General features: G+C 42.0%; 1 protein-coding gene across 2 annotated transcripts in view; it reads left to right on the top strand.

Moving 5' to 3' along the window:
• Positions 1 to 17945: 17945 nt before the first annotated feature.
• Positions 17946 to 20779, top strand: part of zbtb20 (zinc finger and BTB domain containing 20) — a 29676-nt gene continuing 26842 nt past the window's right edge. The window contains exon 1 of one of the 2 annotated variants that reach the window (XM_034607618.1): positions 17946 to 18239. The gene's annotated coding sequence lies outside the window, so the exon portion shown is untranslated. Of the gene's footprint in view, positions 18240 to 18259; positions 20177 to 20779 lie in introns of those variants that run through there. The other variant, XM_034607619.1, reaches the window with a different exon arrangement.

The following is a 20779-nucleotide window of genomic DNA, read 5'->3' as shown; positions in this document are numbered from 1 at the left end:
GCTGTACACTCTGCCTTTAAGACAGTGGGCTGTACCACTCGGGGTTGTGTTAAAGGGGGAACGTGCGCTTCACAGTGTCTTTGCATCATCAGTTCTATAATTGCACAAAATCCACCCCTCACCCCAGCTCGTCTCCACTTCCCGGTTCCCCACAATGTCGAAGCAATGGTGCAGCAATAAAGCAATTCTAAATGATGAACACACATTTATTCCTCAGGGGTGCAGGAGTCTGGGCTTTGATCAAAACGTACCGTGCGATACAACAAACACAGACACTCAGGTCTACAGATGGCCACATCCCACAGATGGACACTGTTGTATACACCCGCAGTCATGCATTCACAATTCTCAAGCCCTGTGATTAAAGAATGGGCCACTTTGAATCACTGCACCTATTACTCCTGTTAGTCTCTACTTCTGTGGCATCTGAAGATTAACTCCAAACTTGTTAGAAGCTACACAGCAGCTGAATGTGACAGTGGTTTATTGGGATATCCAGCAGAGACTCGAGAAGAGGCAGCTAAAGCAATATTTCACCGTCATCATATAACATTTAATAACTCCCATTACCCTTTGATGCCTTCCGACAACTCTATTTATTATACATTTAAAGACTAAAGGACTGCAAGTGTTTTTTTTTTCATTTTCTGAGAATATTAATATGTTAAGACATTACTTGTTCAAATATGAATGGAGAGAGAAAAAAATGTGATAGCAGAGAATCCATTAACAGGATCACATGATATTTATCTCTCTGTAACTTCCTGTACATGTCATGTTTGAGGCTTGAGTCATCTACAGCTTTTGCTGCATTTCTCCATTCTCTCTCCCCATTTCCCACTTGCACTGTCCTCTTAATAAAAGGCAAAAAGGCTCAGTCAGTCTCTGTAGAAATTATACTTTTGTCTAGAGTGCCCTGTGAGTTTCTCCTTTAACACAACAAAATTAGATTTAGGCTACCTCCACACTTTCAGGTTTTCTTTTAAGAAAGGATCAGCTCTGCCAAGGATAAGCCTGACGTCAGTTTTAGAGTTTGAAAACTCCGAGGCTGCCTTTTAGTCTGGACGGGCAGAAACAGACGTTTGGAAACGATGACGTAGACACTCACAGCCACTCGCTGATTTAGTCTTTACGTTCACAACTTAGCCTCAGCTACCAGTGTAGAACGCAACATAGATGATCAATAACAATCATTGCTGAGCCTGTTTTCTTTGCTAACAGCTGTTGTGCAGTTAAATTCTGCATGTTACAAAGATACAACCGCTAAATGTTTAGGAGACCAGCTATTGTTCGAGCAATCTGCGTGCACCAACATGAGCATGCCTTCCTGTTAACACTGGCACGTGCAAGCCCAGTGAAACCTGATTGGTCATGTGAGATGCCTTTCCCATGACCTTGAGTGGAAGGATAGTAAGACAGGGAGAGGCATTGCGACTAAAAAGAAGAGGAAGATACTTGCTAGGTCTAACTCAGACATAAACCTCAAGTAAGTGTGAGATAATGAGGTAATGTACTATTGGACAGAGCATAAACTTTTGCCCTCATCAATTACCTGAAAGTCCATTATGGGATTTTCTCATGGCAGGTACGGGGAGGTGTTGGAGAGATTTCCCATGAATCATTACGAGATCTTCAGGCAAATTTAGCTTCCCTTAAGTCATTGCTGAATAGCCTTGCTTCATTAAAGTGGTTTAAGTGAAGAGGTCAAGGTCGTTGGTAACACATTGGCAGATCTAGACAATAAAGGGGCCACAATTTACACAGAGGGGCCTTTTATATGTCCAACATCCATGTACAGTTCTTGATTCAGTAAGGTGTACTTTTAAGTCATTCCTTGTTTACTGTTAGCTCTATAGCTTTAAGCATGTATCCGAACTAAGAAATTTCCGGTACGGCCCTTTCGATTCGGTACGCATGTGCACTGAACGAATAAAGCGAGTCCATGTGCGGAACTTATTTGTGTGCGTCTCAAATTCCGAGCGACAACTTTAGCGAAGGACTGGATGTGCTGTAGGCTCGTGGTCATAGCGATCGCAGACAAACAAGAGTGTGAAGACCCTCCCTCATCATTTAAGTCTCCTGTGTGGGATCACCTCAGTTTCTCAGTCACTATAACGACGACGGACAAAGACAGGTGGATTGTACAAAAGCCGACATTGCACAACTGCTATCGGATATGTAGCTGGTTGCACATCAAACATGCAGACTCGTTTGAAACGGCATCACCAGAGTGATGTCCACTAACATTAGTGGGACAAGGAAAAAACGAGTTCCGTGCAAACCCAGCTCCCCGCGGCATTAAAGCTGTCTCTTGCAAATAATTCAGACTGTGTCAAAGCAATAATGAGCGACATAGGTGTTTTTATAGCAGCGGACAGGCGACCGTTGTCTGTTGTTGACAACGCAGGTTTCAAACCCCATTACGAAGTTCCTTCTCGTCCGCATTTCAGCCAGCAAGTGACATCATGCCAGCCCCTTATAAACCTCTGTCCCTAATGTGAGTGTAAAATAGATCTATTTAATAATGATAATCATACTATACAATAACGGTGCAGTTTAAGTACAGTTCATTTTCTACATGCTGCACCTTAATGGATGTTTATTTATTTTGTTATTTTACTTTGTAAAAATGACTTAGGTAAGAAAGACACAGCCATAGTTAACCAGGGTTGAATAAAGAGAAATAAACAATGAGGGTACTGTATTCTGTCCCTTGTTTCTACTGTACCGAAAATGTACCGAAAACATACCGAAAACGTACCGAACCCTTGGCCCTGCTCCTTGATCTGCCCCTGCATGTAGCTGTGCTAGAAGAATTAAATGCCTCTTTGCTAGAACCTTATATATAAAAAATTTTAATTTGTACCACATCCTCGGAATAAATACTTCATGTGTTGCTCTCTCTGACGACCGTTCTCGCAGCGTAGAGACGGTCTCGGACCAGAGCTGTCATCCAAAGTGCCTGAACTGCGAACCATCCGCCTCATGTGTCTGAATTCAACCTTCCTTATTACGATGCATCTCAGCAACCGTCTCAAGAAGTAACTCTGACCATCAAGAGGAAAACTGCACATTTGGAAATATCTTATGAATCTACCTTTTAGACAGTTTGCTGATAAATGTGTCTATATAATAACTAATCAGTCAATACATGGACAAGTTGCCCCAGCCAACATAAAGCGTATTAAAATGAATGAACTGTACAGTAACTAGTGCTTCAGTCATATACTGGTTTGTGTTGCCTCCATGCTACACCAGCCTGGCCCGGATGCCAACAGAAATGGGTGTTTACGAAATCCCCTGTAAATGTCACAGATAATTAAGTACATCCATTTATCACATTTGTGATGACTTGACTTTTCTGTTTTCCACTTGCTTGTTCATTTGTACGGTACCACTCGATGTGGCCTCAGCCTTCGCAGCTGACTCGGAAACATAGCAAACATGTAAAAAAAACCATTTTATACGTCTTTATGTCTATATATGAAGGTGAAAACATGTATTTCAAATTTCAATTCAAGATCATTTTATGCAGATCATGTTTATGGGAATGCATCAGTAATTAATGTAAACGTGTGTCCCAGTATAGTGTGGGAGGTAATATAAGGACTATAACAGCTGTTTATATAGGGAAAATGGTAAGTATGAGAGTTTTCATACATTTATAAGGGATGCGTGAGTCGGACCATGTATATATATATTATATACACACATTTTCTCTCAGAGGATGATCCTAATATGGCTGACCTGTATATAAGATTATATCATTTCGCTCTGGAGGGAGCAGGCAGCTCTTGCACTCACATTTCCTTTGCTAAAACTTGACTATTCTCACATTCTCAAAGTTCTGATGTCTTGTTTTACATCACCAACAGAACTTTAAATGATCACAGAAACGAGTTTAAGAAAAGAAACCAGCATGATGTTGATGATGTAACTGAGAGAAAAAAAAAGTCTATATCATTAAGCACAAAAACCTTTCACACAACACCCACACACACACACAGTCACACACTCACACATGCTGTTAAAAATACATATATATCACTCCAGAAGAAGCCAAGAGAAAAACCTCTCTCCTGCGGACAGGCTTGAACACCAAGGCGTTCCCACTGATCTACATTCACAAACCTCCCTCAGATTAATACTGTCTTAAGTCTTGAAAAGCACTCACCCATAAATATGTGCTCTCCATCCTCATGTGCTGCTCTGCTTTAAAGACTCTGGTCTTTTGGGCTCTGTGGCGTGCCTCTGACTAAAAAGTAGGCCAAGGACAAGAGCTGGTCATCTAAACAGGCTAAACCCGAGCAGAACATCCAGATCATGGGGCTGCTGACTGAGAAGTGGCCAGATTTAGCTTGAGCAGGGGGCTAGTGGCACAGTTCTCACTTGAGCTGCCACATTCAAATTACTCTGTATTAGTCACTTTATTTAATTGCTGTGATCATTTTTCCATACTGGGGGAACATTTGAATCAAGAATTCCTCAAGATGTTCTTCCCAATGTGATTTTTTCAGGGAAGAAGAGTTGCTTTCAGTTTTATATCTTAGATAATAAAAATCCAGCTGGTTCTTTTCGCCTTTTCTTGCAGAAACTATTTCAGTGGTTCCAAAATATTCAGCTGCCATGAAACCCGAGAGACTCTTTCTAAGATGTCGAGGACGCCCACAGGTGTCTGCACATTCACTCCAGGAAGTGTCACTTTTTCTTGGTGTTGATAAGGGACGGCATCATTGTGAGGAGGATTTTGTGCTGCTGGGCTATACCTCTCACTTTTTGCTGCATGCATGTCACCGCAGCGTCCCTGAAGTAAGCTATCGTTAGTGCAGGTGATGAGTGCGACGTACCATGTGTGATCCCCCGCAGGAAACAGGCTGCTGTGGGTTGGTTTTTTTTGTTCGTGGGAATTTTTCTGTGTCCCAAGGCAGATGTTCACTTATTTAGCTGATGTTGCGTTTGTTTTCTGAGGGATTGTGAAGGAAAAATATGTCACCAGATTGCTTCTGCATGGTCTGTACCTGCGACGGAGCAGGCATTAGGGAATTTTAATTAAGAGTTTAATGCTGGAAAACTCGCTTAATCTTGATCGTCGGGACTGACTGGGTGTGGTGATCAGATGTAACTGCAACATCAGCAAACACCATCACATTTTTATTCAAATATTAAAAATCCAATTAAATCAATATTAAATCATGTTTGATGCAACAAAGAGGTTTGACATGACAAAAAAAACAATAATGTTGAATTTGAAACAACCTAAACTTTTCTAACTTTGGCAGTAGAGGTCGGGCTGGGATTATGTAACCCTGTGGGTAAAATGAATGCATTTAAGTTGGTGTGGGCAGCTGGAAAACATTGATTATATCCACAAAGGTTAAATAGCTGTGAGTGGTAAAATGCACCCCGCACTAAATTATTAGAGCCTGAGCCTGATTTTTTGGGTTGGCTGAAAATGCGAGCCGTGCTCAGACAAGTTGGATTTGGCGTTTGAGTTTGCTGTTTTGAAAACAATTTTTTTCCAGAATACATAATGCAGAATAGTTGAGCATTTATGTTTAAATTTTACATAGTTTCTTTTCTAATTCAAGCTCTAAATATTTGGTTATCTGTGTTCGTATTGTAAGATTTGTATTCAATACTATTGGTATCAGCATCAACCCCAAAAATCCATATAATTTGGGCTCTAGAAGTTAAGCAGACTGGCTTTAAAAACATTCCAAAATTGCTATTTATATACAGCGAGTAGCCTATTGTGTAAATACATTTTCTGAGGGATTGTGAAGGAAAGATATGTCACCAGATTGCTTCTGCATGGTCTGTACCTGCAACGGAGCAGGCGTTAGGGAATTTTAATTAAGAGTTTAACGCTGGAAAACTCGCTTCATCTTGCTCGCTGTGTAGGTGTGGCGATCAGATGTAACTGCAACATCAGCAGATTTTGATTCAAATGTAAAAAATCAAATTCAATCTATATTAAATCATGTTCGATGCAACAAAGAAGTTTGACATGACAAAAAAACAATAATGTTGAATTTGAAACAACCTAAACTTTTCTAACTCTGGCAGAAAGTGTTGTCTAAGTATGGGTCCTCGTAGAAAATTGACAGAATGAATTGTTAGTGCCTTTTAAAGTTGATGGTTAATGGAAAATATTTCTGCTAATTATGTAGAACAGGGGACAGACTGTGCCGTTGGTCTTTGTGCTCTATTGAGGGTTCAGTAACTGCCTTTTTGCCGTCCACTATGACAGAGGAATGATTGTTCTCGAACTTCGAGGGCCTGCCTCACACTGCCTACGTGTCCCAGCATGCCTCGCACATTAGTGATTAGTCAGTTGTGAATAATCCAATTCTTTTTAATGGGTTCCTTTGGTTGTCATGAAAGAAAGGGAGAGCTATTACATCGCTTTACATATTAGTCACAAAGGGACACTGACATGTGTGTGCTCCCAATTATTCCTCTGTTAGGTTCATGAAAAGCCACTTCACCGACAACCTTCTGATTTCGAGGCTGACAAACTCATTCTGAAGAATAAACCCCTCATCATCGTGGCTCATACTGTTTCTGCAGCCAGGTGGGCATGAGTGGCAGATGGAGCCATGTTATATACCATGGGAAATACTCCATCCAATGGAACAGAGGTTAGCACTGTTGCCTCACAGCAAGAAAGTCATTTTTTTTAATCCCAGTCCGGCTTCCTCCCACGGTCCAATGACATGCAGGTCGATTGCTTACTCTAAGTTGTCCTTGATGTTAATACAATACTATACAACTTCATGTGTCCAGAAGGCAATGTGGTTTAAAAACAAGAGACAGACATGCACTGACAAACATCCACCAAGCAATAACACAATAAAAGATAAAACGGCTGTTGAGTGTAGTTGGGATTAAAATGCAAATTCTTTAAACAATGTGAGAGTGAATGGGTGATGGTCTCTGTGTGTCACCCCTGCAATGGCCCTGTCCAGCTACCCCTGTAACCATCAGAAGGATAAGTGGTATAGATAATAGATGGATGGAGGGAGGGGTGTACTTTAGCTACATTGCATTGATAGTCAAACCTAAAAAGAATAAAACCCTTACAGGATAAATACAGGACACAGGATAGATAATGGAGGGATATTTTCCTTTGCAGATAAAGTTGTGTGACCAAAATGCCATTCTGAAGTCAGCCCGCAGTGCGATACCACCAGGCGGAGAGAAGACGTAACTCAAACCCTCCCTGTAGTCCTTGATACATGAGTGGATGTTGAAAGCAAACCAGGCTGCTGTCTAGAGAACACTGGAAGAGTGTACCGCCATGACTGGGAACGGCATGAAAACAAGGCTGAAAATCAGTTGAAAGGATCATTTAACTTTCAAGTTGTTTGCTGCTCACATGCAAAATGTCAAATGCAAACAGAAAAGCAGACAAAACAATTATACATGTATTCGCTGTTTGCAGCCAGCTGTGTAAACAGACTGCTCATTTTAACCAGTGCACTACACTGTATAATTATCCAGCTCACTTCCACTTGTCAGTGCACGCTGCCTCCCGAGCAGACAGCCGAGTGAGACGGCACTTGGTGCACTGATAGAGCAAAAGACTTTGTGAACAAGGTAGTTCTCCGGACTAACAGCAGCCTCCCTCCCTCACTTGCTTGCAGTAACCTTTCCTTGCTGATTGTTCCCACCAACCCACAGCTTGCTAATTAATAAGCAGCGAGGGAATTCCAGGGCTGCTAATGCATTCGGTTGTCCACTGCAGCATGTAATGACTCGGCTCACATTCACCCTCCTGTTATTCTGCATCAGCCTGAGAAACCGAGCTGGTGGTAGGAGTTTAGATCTTTTTTCCAGCTCTACAGCTTTTACCGTTAATGCTTGTTAATTGGAAAAATACACTTCATGTGGCAGTAGAGGTCGGGCTGGGATTATGTAACCCTGTGGGTAAAATGAATGCATTTAAGTTGGTGTGGGCAGCCGGAAAACATTAATTATATCCACAAAGGTTAAATAGCTGTGAGTGGTAAAATGCACCCCGCATTTGTGATGTGAAATTATTAGAGCCTGAGCCTGATTTTTTGGTTGGCTGAAAATGCGAGCCGTGCTCAGACAAGTTGGATTTGGCGTTTGAGTTTGCTGTTATGAAAACCATTTTTTTCCAGAATACATAATGCAGAATAGTTGAGGATTTATGTTTAAATTTTACATATTTTCTGTGTTCGTATCCTAAGATTTTTATACAATACTATTTGTATCAGCATCAACCCCAAAAATCCATATAATTTGGGCTCTAGAAGATATTTTAGGCAGACTGGCTTTAAAAACATTCCAAAATTACTATTTTATATACAGCGAGTAGCCTGTTGTATAAATAAATACAGATTAGTTCTTGAGGACACACCAGGTACAGGGGCCTTTTACTCCCAGAGTGTTGACTGGAAGGCAGCCACCTCCTCCAGGGCTGCCAGCAGCGGCCTAACAGTGTTAACCCGGCCAACTACACGCCGTGTGGCAGCGTGCCTTGCTCATCTTCTCAGCCAAAGATAAAATCTCACTGCCCCCACTTGGTTTATGAGTTGCATTTCCTAACATTTGATTATGGTTAGTGTGGACTTTAGTCACATTGTTTTACTGCGTTGCATTGTATCATAGATTTTTTCAATTACTTAAAATGTTTAAATCGGGGCTCAATAGTATAAGAGATGTATGTGTGTATATATATAAATAAATATACATGTATATATTTTCTATAAACACACACAAATATGTATGTATATATATACGTATGCATATATATGTGTGTCTATGTATATGTACATATATAAAGAAATATATAATAGCAATGAATTTGGGAAATTACATAATCTAAGTCTTGTAATGGTTAAAATTGATTTATGTACATGTCAGTCTTGTAGTGCTTGCTTGAAAACTAATCAAGCTTGGAAATAATTAATTCATGTTTGCATCCTTCATTTATCTGGACTTGTTTTGTGTCAAGTGACTTTTCCACTAAATAATAAAAACAACACATCTATATTGTTTTAAGTTATTAAATATATTATTCATTGATACTCATAATGAGAGTCAAAAGACTTTAAGTTGTTGTTTAACATTGTGCATTCATTACGTGTTTATTGTGTTTCATTACCTGGAGTTGAACGCCATCTCCTGGCAAAATCCTGCAACCCAAGAAATTGTCCTGAATTTTATACGTTGCAAATCTATCAACTAATTATCACTTTATATTTTAAACCTAAAAGTTTTACTGTTGCTCATTTTGACAAAACAATGCTACACGTATGGACAAACATTTCATAGAGTGGGATGGTGACATCACATTGTGGTAAATTTGAATATCAAAGACGAATATTCAGCACTTTGACATGTTACAGAAGAAACAGAACACGTATATAATAAAATCAATGATGGCTGAATTCAGTTTCACTCTCCAGGTGCTGCACATGTTCCTCACTGTCACACGATCATGACGTAGCAGGACACTTGAATAGTAATCACTAGGAATGCCTGTGCTTTTCCAGATGCTGTAAAAACAGCATATTTGCACCACAGTCTGTGTATAAACCCCTAAAAATATATAAATCTGCTTTATTAGTCATTATCTTTTCAATGCTCAGGTTGTTTTCAGGGGTGTATACAATTTCCTGCTGATGACAGATGGGTGCTGCCTGGGCGACTGTCTGGAAGTCATTAGAAATTGACTGAACGACTGAAAGAAAATCAAAAAACAAAAAAAAAGCACTTTTAACTAGACAAACACTACAGAGAACACCTTTCAATATTGTCTGTTTTAACTGTCTGTTTGCTTGTTCACCACCTGCTGTTATATCAGACATGCCTCTGTAACTCAGCTGCAGGCAAGAGGTGCCACTTTAAGAAATGCAACTCTTAAAATGACTGATGTGGATTAGGGCATGAATTATTGAGGGGGGGTGAGTCTAATAATAAACTCTGTCTCGTAAATAAAAAATAAATAATATTATACCTCCAGGACCTGAGCGTTACTGACACTGTCGCTTGTTAACATGTGTTAGGAATATCATCCACTAGGGGTCACCATTGTACTCTATGAATGAGGCCATTGAGTAATTCCAACATGAGGCATTAAAACGTTTCCTGCTGCCCTTATTAAACAATCAGGTTTTGTGGTAGTGTGGAGTACGTGCTCATAGACCTCGGCAGTTACAAGCAGGAAAAACAGGATGTCAAAGTCAGAGCTTTAAATTGCTTTGACATTTCTTCTCATGACCACTTCCACCTGCCATTGCTCTGACTGCCACCTGAACAGTCATTCAAGGACTTGGCCAAGCTTCTGACAGAGCCGTCACTGAAGTATGAAAGTCGGTGTCTCCTAGGGAGAAGCAAAATTTAGTTTTTTTTTGAGAAAAAAAAAAGTTTTGGGGAATTTGCTCTTTCTTGAAGGACAGCCATGTTGAGCTGATGAGCTTCCCATGGCCTGTGGAGGAGCTTCTACTGCAGAACCTCACCCGGGGCGCTTCATCCGGTCATCTGTGCAGGCTTACATATTAATGTGAGAGCTAAAGGTGGTGTCTCAAACAGTGTCTCTTACAACAAATATAAATAAATCTGCTGCCGATACTGTAACAGCATCTAGTTTTGATGTTTCTAAACCCATAACAACTTGCTAACATTAATATTGATTTGATGTACATTTTACTACCATAACCATGACACTCAATGGAGTGCATACTTCCGCCAAGGCCAAACAGTCCCCTTATGAAACCACATATCAATTCACTAGATCTGGATCAGCACCAAATCACTCACTCAGAGAAACTGGTCTTCTCAGAATGCCAAATTTTTTTAATCAAGATCCAAAAAATATTCCCTGGGAAAGTAGGGAAAATGTCAAAAAAGCGTTATCCCGCAATGTTAAAAAAAATTATAATTCTGGACCCACTCCAAACTTTTTATGAATTATTTCTTGGCCCACATCCCATCCTTTTTACCAAGTTTTGTTGAAAACCATTCAGTAGTTTTTGTTTACTCCTGCTGACAAACAAACCAAGAAAACAAACAGAATGGCACTCAGTAAAAGGCATTTTAACGCCAAGGCCCAACAGTCCCCTTAAATTCAATCAGGCTGCACCAAATTCCACACACTCAGATATCAGTTTCCTAAATGTGCCTGTGTGTTTTTTTCCCCATCAGGATCCACGAAGTATTCTCTTGGAAATCGGTGAAAATGTCGAAAAACGCCATTTCTCCCAATGTTAAAAGAAATTCCTGGATCTGCCTCTTGATCTGAATCTGCACCACATTTTAACGGCTTCTTTCCTGACCCATAACACATCCTTCCACCAAGTTTCATGGAAGTTTGTCTAACCCTAACCCTTGGTGGAGGTAACGAGCACGAAAAAAAAAAAATTCAAAATACACTTCGATAAAATCTTAATTATAATCAGGGGAGAGAAATAATATATATATAAAAGATATTAGGGTTAAAAATCACCACCATCTATTCACTATTCTAACACAGTGTTTTGTGGCACGCGGAAGCGAGAAGTATGAATCACAAGGCAGAGAGTTGGGGAGGAATCTGTGGAGACCGGTGGCATGTTTTATATATTTTTTTTTTGTCTCAGCTACAAGGCTGACACAGACACGGGCCCCTGTGAGCTGAAAGACAAGTGAAGAAGCCTATTAATCATTTATACCGTTTGGACCGTGTTCCCAAAAAGACAGCATTGTGATAACTCATTTATGGCTCCTCCACTGTCTTTCTAAAAGGGACAAGCACAAGGGTGTTTTTGACTGAACTCTTATGATTGGTGTCATTTGACCTGTTTGAGATTATTGCAGGTTCACATGCCTCTGCACTTAATGTACAACATTTACACCATATAAAATACGTTTATGTCATTAAGATGTATATTTAAAAACAACATTTATTCAACCATACATACATGCATCTGCAATTTGTTTTATTTATGAGTTACTGTTCTTTGACTTGAAACTCTCTCCAAGGATTGTTTATTTTAGAAAATGGAGGCCCTGCGCTCTATCACTCCTGTTCTATAAAATATTTAATCTAGTCATACAGCGCACCTGATGCCTTGCTCTACCTGTTCTGTCAGGAGATTCACCATTGATGTACATGTTGTACTTAGCCATTGGGGTCAATCAAACCTGTACAGAGTCAAACCTGCTGAACAAGTTACTAATTTTATACATTCATATTTTTGTGCTTTTTTTTTTTTTTTTTTTAACGTCTAACTTTGCAGCAGTTGATGCCATTCTGTGAGGAACGGGAGCTGCTGCTATTTGTCTCACCTCAAATTCATACACAACGCCACCTGAATAAAATACGTGCAGTTTGTACAGTTTCGGCAACAGCGCAACAACACCCAGGTAGAAGCAGAGCGAGGAGTCCTGGCACAAAAGGAAAAGAAAACATTTGTCAGTGCGTGAAGAGTCCTACTTCTCTGTCACGTCTGGCTCGTCTGTGATCATTTCTTGTGAGTTTTTCGGTGAAACATGTAATACTAATGTTGTCACAGACACACGGCCACACACCAAAAAAACAAGTTATTTTAGGCCCAATAATTGACAAATTAAGACCAAAGACCACATAACCAGAAAGAGAGAGAGAAGAGCCGCTAACAAAGCACTGTTGTTGTCTGTACTTGTCAACTCTCTCGCAGCCAGTTTTGAAGATGAGAGGCGAGTAGCTCGGTAGCATTGCAAAAACTTACTGTGCATTACAAAATGATGCAAGCTCTGGGGTAGCTTGTTAGCACTTTAATTTTTTTTTTTTAACTCTAACGCCCATTCATTTTATCTCTCAACTACATGAAACGATACAAGGAAGGAGACAAACGCGTTGCCTTTGCTGTCGCTGCTTTTACGGCGTGGAAATATGTGAAGTATGAGGGAGTAGAAAGATGGCACTGTTGTGGCTGCTGGCCGGCACCCAGACCACCACAACATGTGTTTTTCCTTGAGATAGGCTCTGGTACACGATGTTCATAAAATTACAGAGGGTGTGAAAAAGACGAGAAAGCATTTATGAGCGGCAGTGACAATCGCGGATAAACTATATAATTGCATACAAGCCCATGTGAACCGATTTGACTAGTCATACCAATTAAGTGACAAACTCCAGCTGAGTATCAAGGCGTGTCTCACTTTATTCACGCATGGATTGTACCCTGGAATGCACAGGCGGCCCGTGGCTCTATATGGGTTTCGCAAGAAGCTTCCTACAGTAAAGAGAATAAAGCACAACTCTGCTGATTTGTCCTCGAGATAGCACAGGACAATGACATTGTGTGGGGCTGTTGAGAGTGGTGGGGATTGGTGTGGCCTTGCTTACCGGCTTAACAAGCATGGTAAAGTACTTAGGTAAAGTGCGCTTAAGAGCCATGGGATACTGATGTCTTTACTGGTCTTTATCCTGAAAGACAACGTTATGTACAGTACATATGAAGTCATGGTAAAGATGTTTCTGCACTTATAGATGTGTACATATAGATATTATACATGGATGGTGGTGGCACTTTTAACCGTGTGGTCTGGTGTGTTACTTTTTATTTGCAGAACTGACAGGACAACAAACATGCAGCAAACAAAACAGGGATTTGAAAAAGGAAGACATTCAGGTATTCTAATGCAAGCACCAGTGATCTGATGGGTTATTAAGCCTGAACAAGTCATGATTACATTATCAAAACTGCACTATGATTGAGTGCAATGTCCACATTGCATGGGCTGGATTCATTTTTTAGGATAAAGGCAAAATGTCCAACTTATATAAAGTATATGATACTAAAAGGAAACTATAATTTATGTTGTCCACATGTAAAGGAAAATGCTTGTTTGGAGCAGACCCCAGGGAAAATACAGCATATCATAGATTTTATATTTTTTCATTCCATTTCACTCATCATATTATCAATATCTGTCAAAATTGTGTTTTATTGTTTAACACCAACAGTATGTTATATAGATCTATATAATTAGATTTATAATGAATTCATTTAAACATTGTCTTATTATTCCACGCTTTGCTAATATTTGTACCTACCAGGAATTAAACCCGCACCCAGACCGACTGGAGTGCAACTCTCAAAAGCTCGCAAACAGAGTAAATAACCTTGAGGACATAAGTAACTTGGGGGGGGGAATAAATAAATAGAGCAATCCTGAGAATTGCGTGGAGCTCCTTTGCACACATTAACAGGTTCCGGCAATGTGGTCTTAAAACAAAGTATTCTGAGGCAGGTGCATTTTTTAACAGAAATAACATTTTAATTGCACCGCAAATTGAATGAAAACTAATTCCAATTGCCCTAAAACACTTCGCACATTGTCACTTGCCATCCAACCTATAATGAGTTGTCTGGACCGTCTGTATGAATGAATAGCCCGTGGGCCATTCACTTAGTGGAATATATTAAAACAGAACAAGAGACACAAGGACGAGACCTGAGTAGACTCGTACAATAACTCTGCAGCTAATACAGAAGCTGTGATGATTTATTTTCAAGTTGAGGGCACTTTGAGGTAATAACTGGCTTTGTCTCATTTCAGCCCTGAACAGTAGTTTGTAAACTTACAGCACAGTTTGCCTGAGTAACACACTTTCATGTGTATTGATAGATGTGGAAAAGGAACCAGTTTGGACACTTTCACTATCATATTGCTGCGTCTTGCTGTGAAACACTACGATCACATTTGCAAATGAGGGTAAATCCAAAGCATACGTTCTTTTTGACTCAGGGAGGGAGAAATGGAATGAATGAAAATACAAATAAATAAATATGAGTCCATAAAGAGAAGTCATAATACTGCCCTCTGTTGGTTCCATATAAAGCCGGAAGAGTGGAGGCTTGACCTGCCAATGTGAAATTACAGCATGTTCCTACAGCGCAGATCATTTTATTTGAGACAACGATTCAGTTTTCATGTTAAATTCTAATCACAAAAAATGTAAAAAAGGAAAATGTCTTTCTTAATTGACTGTAATGTCACGGATTGAAGGTCAAGTTAGTTCAAATTCAATCCCAAATTGGATTTTTTTTCCCTAAATCATGCCTCTATTCATTTTATGAATTCTTACTTTTGTATTTGTTAATGGGAAAAAAATTAATGAGGAATTCCTCAGTAATGAATAAAGACCAGATAGGAGTTCAACACATGTATTTACCTCAGTCTCCCTCAGTGGTCACATTTTACAATCAACATCCTTGTTTAGTATATTCAAGTGGCATGTTTTTAAATGTAATCTTTCAAGAACTGAAAATTAACAACTGCCAGTTGATTTTTTTGTTATGTTGAATACATCCAGCAACATGTAAGGAGCCTTTTTATCATTTTGTTTTTATTAGGTTTGTTTTTTTCAGCTGACACTTTGTACTTGCTAAAAGTTTTGATGTGGAAGAACATGCAGGGATTTCAAATTCAAAAGCTGTGAAAACTGACAGTGTTTTTTCTATTATATCTGCACAGCCTGGGTTCGGAGCCAGTATTCAGGTGTGATCCACACTTGCAGTAACTGATGTGCTGCTGAGACCTTATTTTCTCGTTAACTAAGGACAAATTTAGAATCACTGCAAATAATATTATATTATTTTTATTTGCACACGAAAAAGTCACTGAGGAGCTATATATATATATTTATATATATATATATATATATATTTATATATATATATACATATAAGCTTATTCTTGATGTTTTATATTTCATTGTATATTTAAAAAAAACCTTTGTATTGCATTTTATGTTACAGTGAATTATAGCTCATAATAACATTTATCATTTGTCATGGAACTGCACTTTTTAGTTTTTACATTTTGTACATTTAGCAACAGGAGTAAGTAAATGTAATTATTCTGCTCAGTTACTATCCTGTGCTGTTGTATCTGTTCAGCAAAAATAAATAAGCACATATTTTTTGGAATCAGATGTTTTCTCACAGTTGCTGCAGTAGCGAGTAATAAAGGCAGGTCAGTCCAGTTGAACATGCTCAGGCCTCGGTGGCTCCAGTAGAACTACATGTTGTCCTCTGTGCAGCCACTCTCCCTGCATGTGTTGGCTGAGCTGAGCTGAGCCGAGGGAATCAGGGGAAGTGTCTGAAACAAAGTGTTCCGGGAAGGCGTGCGCCACGCGGATCTGCAGGACGCTCACATTGTGATCCTAAAGTGACACGATGAGCACTCTCAGTGGATATTAAAAACGCTTTTAATACGCGCTTCATTGTGGGGACGCAAAGCGCTGCATTAAGGCCGGCGGTGGTGTTCCTACGGTGTTCCTGGTTAATGTAGGTCAAATCAGTGACGGAAGGGTGTCCTCCGCTGAACCCGCCGTATTAATCCACAGCACAGTCCTGCAGATGGCGCGCACAGCCAAGCGAGTGCCCCGGCTGCTCAGCACGGCGCTGCACGGCACAACAACATCCGTACGGAGGGAGAGAGATGGCGGTGAAGCTACACCTCTGTATCCCCCCCGTACAGCTGCGGGCCCGTGGAAAGCAAAGTTCAGGGGGCTGCAGCTCCTCGCGCAGGTTTCCGCGCCGCCAACGTGCAGCGGGTGTCGCGAGGCCGGGCGCGTTTATCAGACTGGGCCGATCGAGCATAACCTCAGTTGACCCCTTTGTCGAGATGCAGGGAGCCGCTCTCACAGAACGTCCTCCGCCCCGCGCACGGCACAGGACGCACACACATGAATATTTTATTGGAGCTATCTGTTAGACACCCACCGTGCGCGTGCTTCATTATCCAGATCCCGAACCCCGGACGAGCACGCGCGCACACACACACCTGTCACTGTCTAGACAGAGAGGGGGGGGGCATTAAGGCGGTGGGTGCGGGGTGGTGGTGTGTGTGTGTGTGTGTGGAGTGGGGGGGTGGGGGGTGGTTTGGGGGGATGTGGGGGGGCGGGGGGGGGGGGATCATCTCACATGACCCATTACTGCTTTATTCTATGCCAGCCACAGTGTATCTCAAGGCGTTGGATAATCACTGAAAAAAATCAACAACAACAAGAGAAAAAAAAAGCAATCGCTCCACCTAATCTGATTGGCCGGCTGAACCGACACCGATTTTTTTCCCCCGCTCGCAAACTCGAGGTCAGCTCGGGACGTTAAAAAATAAATAAATGAGAAAATAGAAATGCGTAGAAAGTAGAAGACACGGCGGGACAATCTAGCTTGTTGTGCGCCGGGGGATGAGTGGCGGCGGCGGCGGCCAATGGGAGGCCGCGGCGCAGCTGGCTCGCCGTACTGGCAGGGGCGGCGTCCAATGCAAAGTTCGGAAGCGTGATGGACACATAACTGACAACCCCCCCACCACACACACGCCACCGTCGCTCCCTCCCTCTCGTCCCTCCACCGCCGTCCCTCCTGATCCCAGACTGGGGGAGAGATCTGCGAGTTCATTCACATTTTGCGATATACTGAGGAGTGCGCGCACAGTGAGGAACTAAAACACACGAACTAAATCAAATGGGTGACGTGCATGTGGAGTGAATGCTTGTGGCTGGGGTGCATCGTTTCCCTTTATCCGCCTTTGATCTCCCACCTCCCCTGGACCTCCATCATTTCTTTAGACCTCCCAGAGCAAAAATCTTAAACAGCACGAGTAGGAGGAGAACACTACTACTACAACTACTATTACTACAACTCCCACCACTTCCATGAGAGCCATAATGGAGCAGCTCTCTCCCTCTCTCTCTCTCTCTCTCTCTCTCTCTCTCTCCCCCCCCCCCCCCCAACCAGTCCTGCTGCTGCTGCGCTCCCTGCGATTGGGGGGCGCGACAAATGTTGACGGCTCTCTGATCCAACCCAAGACAGTGCACCGCTTCTTCCAATAGCAGCTTTAAGTGGAAAGGCGTGCCTGCGTGCCCCCCTCCCTCACCCACCACCACCACCACCGTCTCATCCCCTACCCCTCTCTCCCCCCCCACCCCTCCAGTCCACCACCATCGCCACCCCTCAAAGTACTCGATGTATAGTTAAAAAATGGGAGGGCACACTTGAACCGAGCTGCTCTATGAAGGTAGGCTGCAGCGTGTGTTTATTGATGAGATGAAAAGAAGATGGAAGTGAGAAATGAAACAAAGTAAAGGAACACATTTAAAATCATCATAATAATATAAAAAAATAATAAAGTGCAACAGCTCTTCGTCGGGGGAGGACAATAAAAAAAGAAAAAGACGCAAGGGGAGCCGTGGAAACGCTGTCGCCACTTTTTCAACGTGCTTCGAAGTGCAGGTAAGAAATTGAGAAAAGTACGCGGGGAGAGGGGATGGGTCTTCACAGGGTCTGCTGTGCTGTTGTTGTGGAGGGGGATTTTCTTGTTTAAGACGTGGAAACGTGCGCGTTGACTTCGGTGTGAAATTGCATGAAATGCCTCTTTGACTTCCATGTATAGTTGTTGGCTGTAGCTTCACCCAGGCAATGATTAAGCTCTGGGCAGCTACATAATCGGAAACTTCATTTTCTTTGGAGGACCTCGGGTATTTAATATCAGTGTTTATGAGTTTTACGCTAACCCTCTTTCTTAGTTGTCCGTTAATATTCGTCTTTAAAAAAAAAATTAAAAAAACGCGCTGCCCTGGCATGACGCAAGTTTCCCCCTCCATTTGCCATTATTCTCATCATGCCCCTTTTACCTTTAGCCCCTTTATGGGCGACTTTCGGCTTCGTGCGTGAGTGAGCCGGACCAGGGGACACTTGAGAACAATGCTACCGGTTCCAAGTGTGTTCACAGGTCCGATTCTCGCAACCAGCGATGCTCGTACAGGCTTTAGCACCACTCGCTCACATTTTACACACTGTGAGCCCGGAACAACTGTGGCCAGCCGACGTGCGCATTTTGGCTTTTAGGTCAGTTATTTGAGTCAGAGGAAACGCGTTTCCTTCTCGCTATTAACCACTATAACCCACACTCGCAACCTATTCCGATACGTGTCGGTTTGTTGAACTTGATAGACTGATGTCGAAACGTCTGAATCATTATAGCAGCGGCTCAGCACCGCGCGTACAGGCTCCTCAGACAGATGTCTAGCCTATTATTCTCCCCCTCTCTCTCCTTATGAATTAATATCAATACTGTGTGGTATTTATGAGATGGGGTTACATCAAGATGTGTTCAGCAGGCGGGAGGCAGGCTGGCTATTGTGTCTGAGGGTAAAACAATACTGCAGGTTCAGTTTTCTGAGATAAATCACATCCAGATCCAGCGGGACCCTGGCTCTGGATTTTTGGTGCCATGTTTCTTTCTCTCTCCCCCCCCCACCCCCCCCTCCCAAAAAAAGAACAAAAAAAAAAAGAAAATGGTCACTTTAAATGTCGCAAATCCGCTTTTTTTTTTTTTTATTTATAGCTTCAATTGTGAGAAAATGTTTTCGACGTAAGGATGTTTTGGCGAATGCTGGCCTAGATATATGGGGCCATGTTGTGTTGTGATTAAAGTTGCATTAGACGCTTCCTGCGCGTCTTTTGAGACATTTCTGTTGCAAAATATTCATGGGCCACCCGTGATGCCTTCTTTTTTCTCCGTTGCTCGTGAGGCTGGCAACGTGGAGGTATATACTAAAGTTCAAATGTGACCAAATGCTGCACATTGTCGATGTAATACAAAGAAATGGAGCAGTGACTCCTCAAAATTCACTTAAAGGGCCACGGGGAGTTTATCCGGAGCAACATGTCAGTCGTATTCTTTTGGGGCTCCATCTATCCGTGCGTGTGTCTGTGTGTGTAAGTGGGAAAGGGGGCAGAGACAGAGCGTGCATGTGTGTGTGTGTGTGTGTGTGTGTGTGTGTGTGTGTGTGTGTGTGTGTGTGTGTGTGTGGCAAACAGATGTTGTCCCAAAGCGCTTGGCTCTGTCAGATAAAGAGAGTGCAGCATGTTCTTGTGTCTATTACAGGCGCCACTGATAGTTTGTGCCACAGCTACAACACACTCTGGGTTTGATTAATCGGCACAGGGCTCGCATATGTAACCCCACAAGTTGTGCGCAGGTACAAAAGCTTTGCGTCAACACATTAGTCGAGCCAGAGGTTAGTTCTGGTGTGACCACTGAGGCTGTATCCGTGAGAAGACGCCAAGTGCAGCCACACACAGGAGAGCCGGGTCCCGGGTTTGACACAGGGGAGGCGGCGTGAGAGCGCAACGCTGCGTCCGGCTCCATCCAGCGCGCACACACGGTCTGTGGACATCCACCTGTGTGTTGTCTGTGTTGTGTGTTTTGGTTTTCATTTCACCACATAATTGTGCGTTCATCCACTCTCACTTTTTTTGTTGCGATCACTTCCTCCCCCCCTACCCCCACCTCGCCTCCATTCACAATACATATCCACAATGTAAACGGGCTGCGATGCTATAGGCTTGGTTATGTAATTGATGGCTGCACTGGATCATTTGTTTTCTGAATGGACGCACTTGGAGAACACGGGGATGAGTGTGCAGCCCCGTGCAGCAGGCATGCCACATTTCTCCTGTAAGATGTCAGACTGCACATTATTCTAAATCTGTCCTGTGAATTGTGAGGCATTGATTGACAGGCGTGCACGTGGTGATAGTCAGGTAAAAATTATATTGTCACAAAGTGTGCACTGGCATGGATCCCCTTCATGCTCAGAGAAACTCGACACAACCTGCATTTTTGGACATTTTGTTTTATTGTTTGATGAATTGAAGGGTACTTGTCTTGTGTGTGAGTGAGCTCTCACCACAGCTTGATGTCAAAAACTCTTGTTTTTTATCAGCACAGAGGTGTACAGTAGCTGCTGGAAGAGCACGAGCCATTA

The sequence above is a fragment of the Hippoglossus hippoglossus genome, chromosome 14, assembly GCF_009819705.1.
Source record: "Hippoglossus hippoglossus isolate fHipHip1 chromosome 14, fHipHip1.pri, whole genome shotgun sequence".
Lineage (NCBI taxonomy): Eukaryota > Metazoa > Chordata > Actinopteri > Pleuronectiformes > Pleuronectidae > Hippoglossus > Hippoglossus hippoglossus.
Note: the sequence above shows the minus strand (reverse complement) of the source record. Positions and strands in the feature narration are given on the sequence as shown.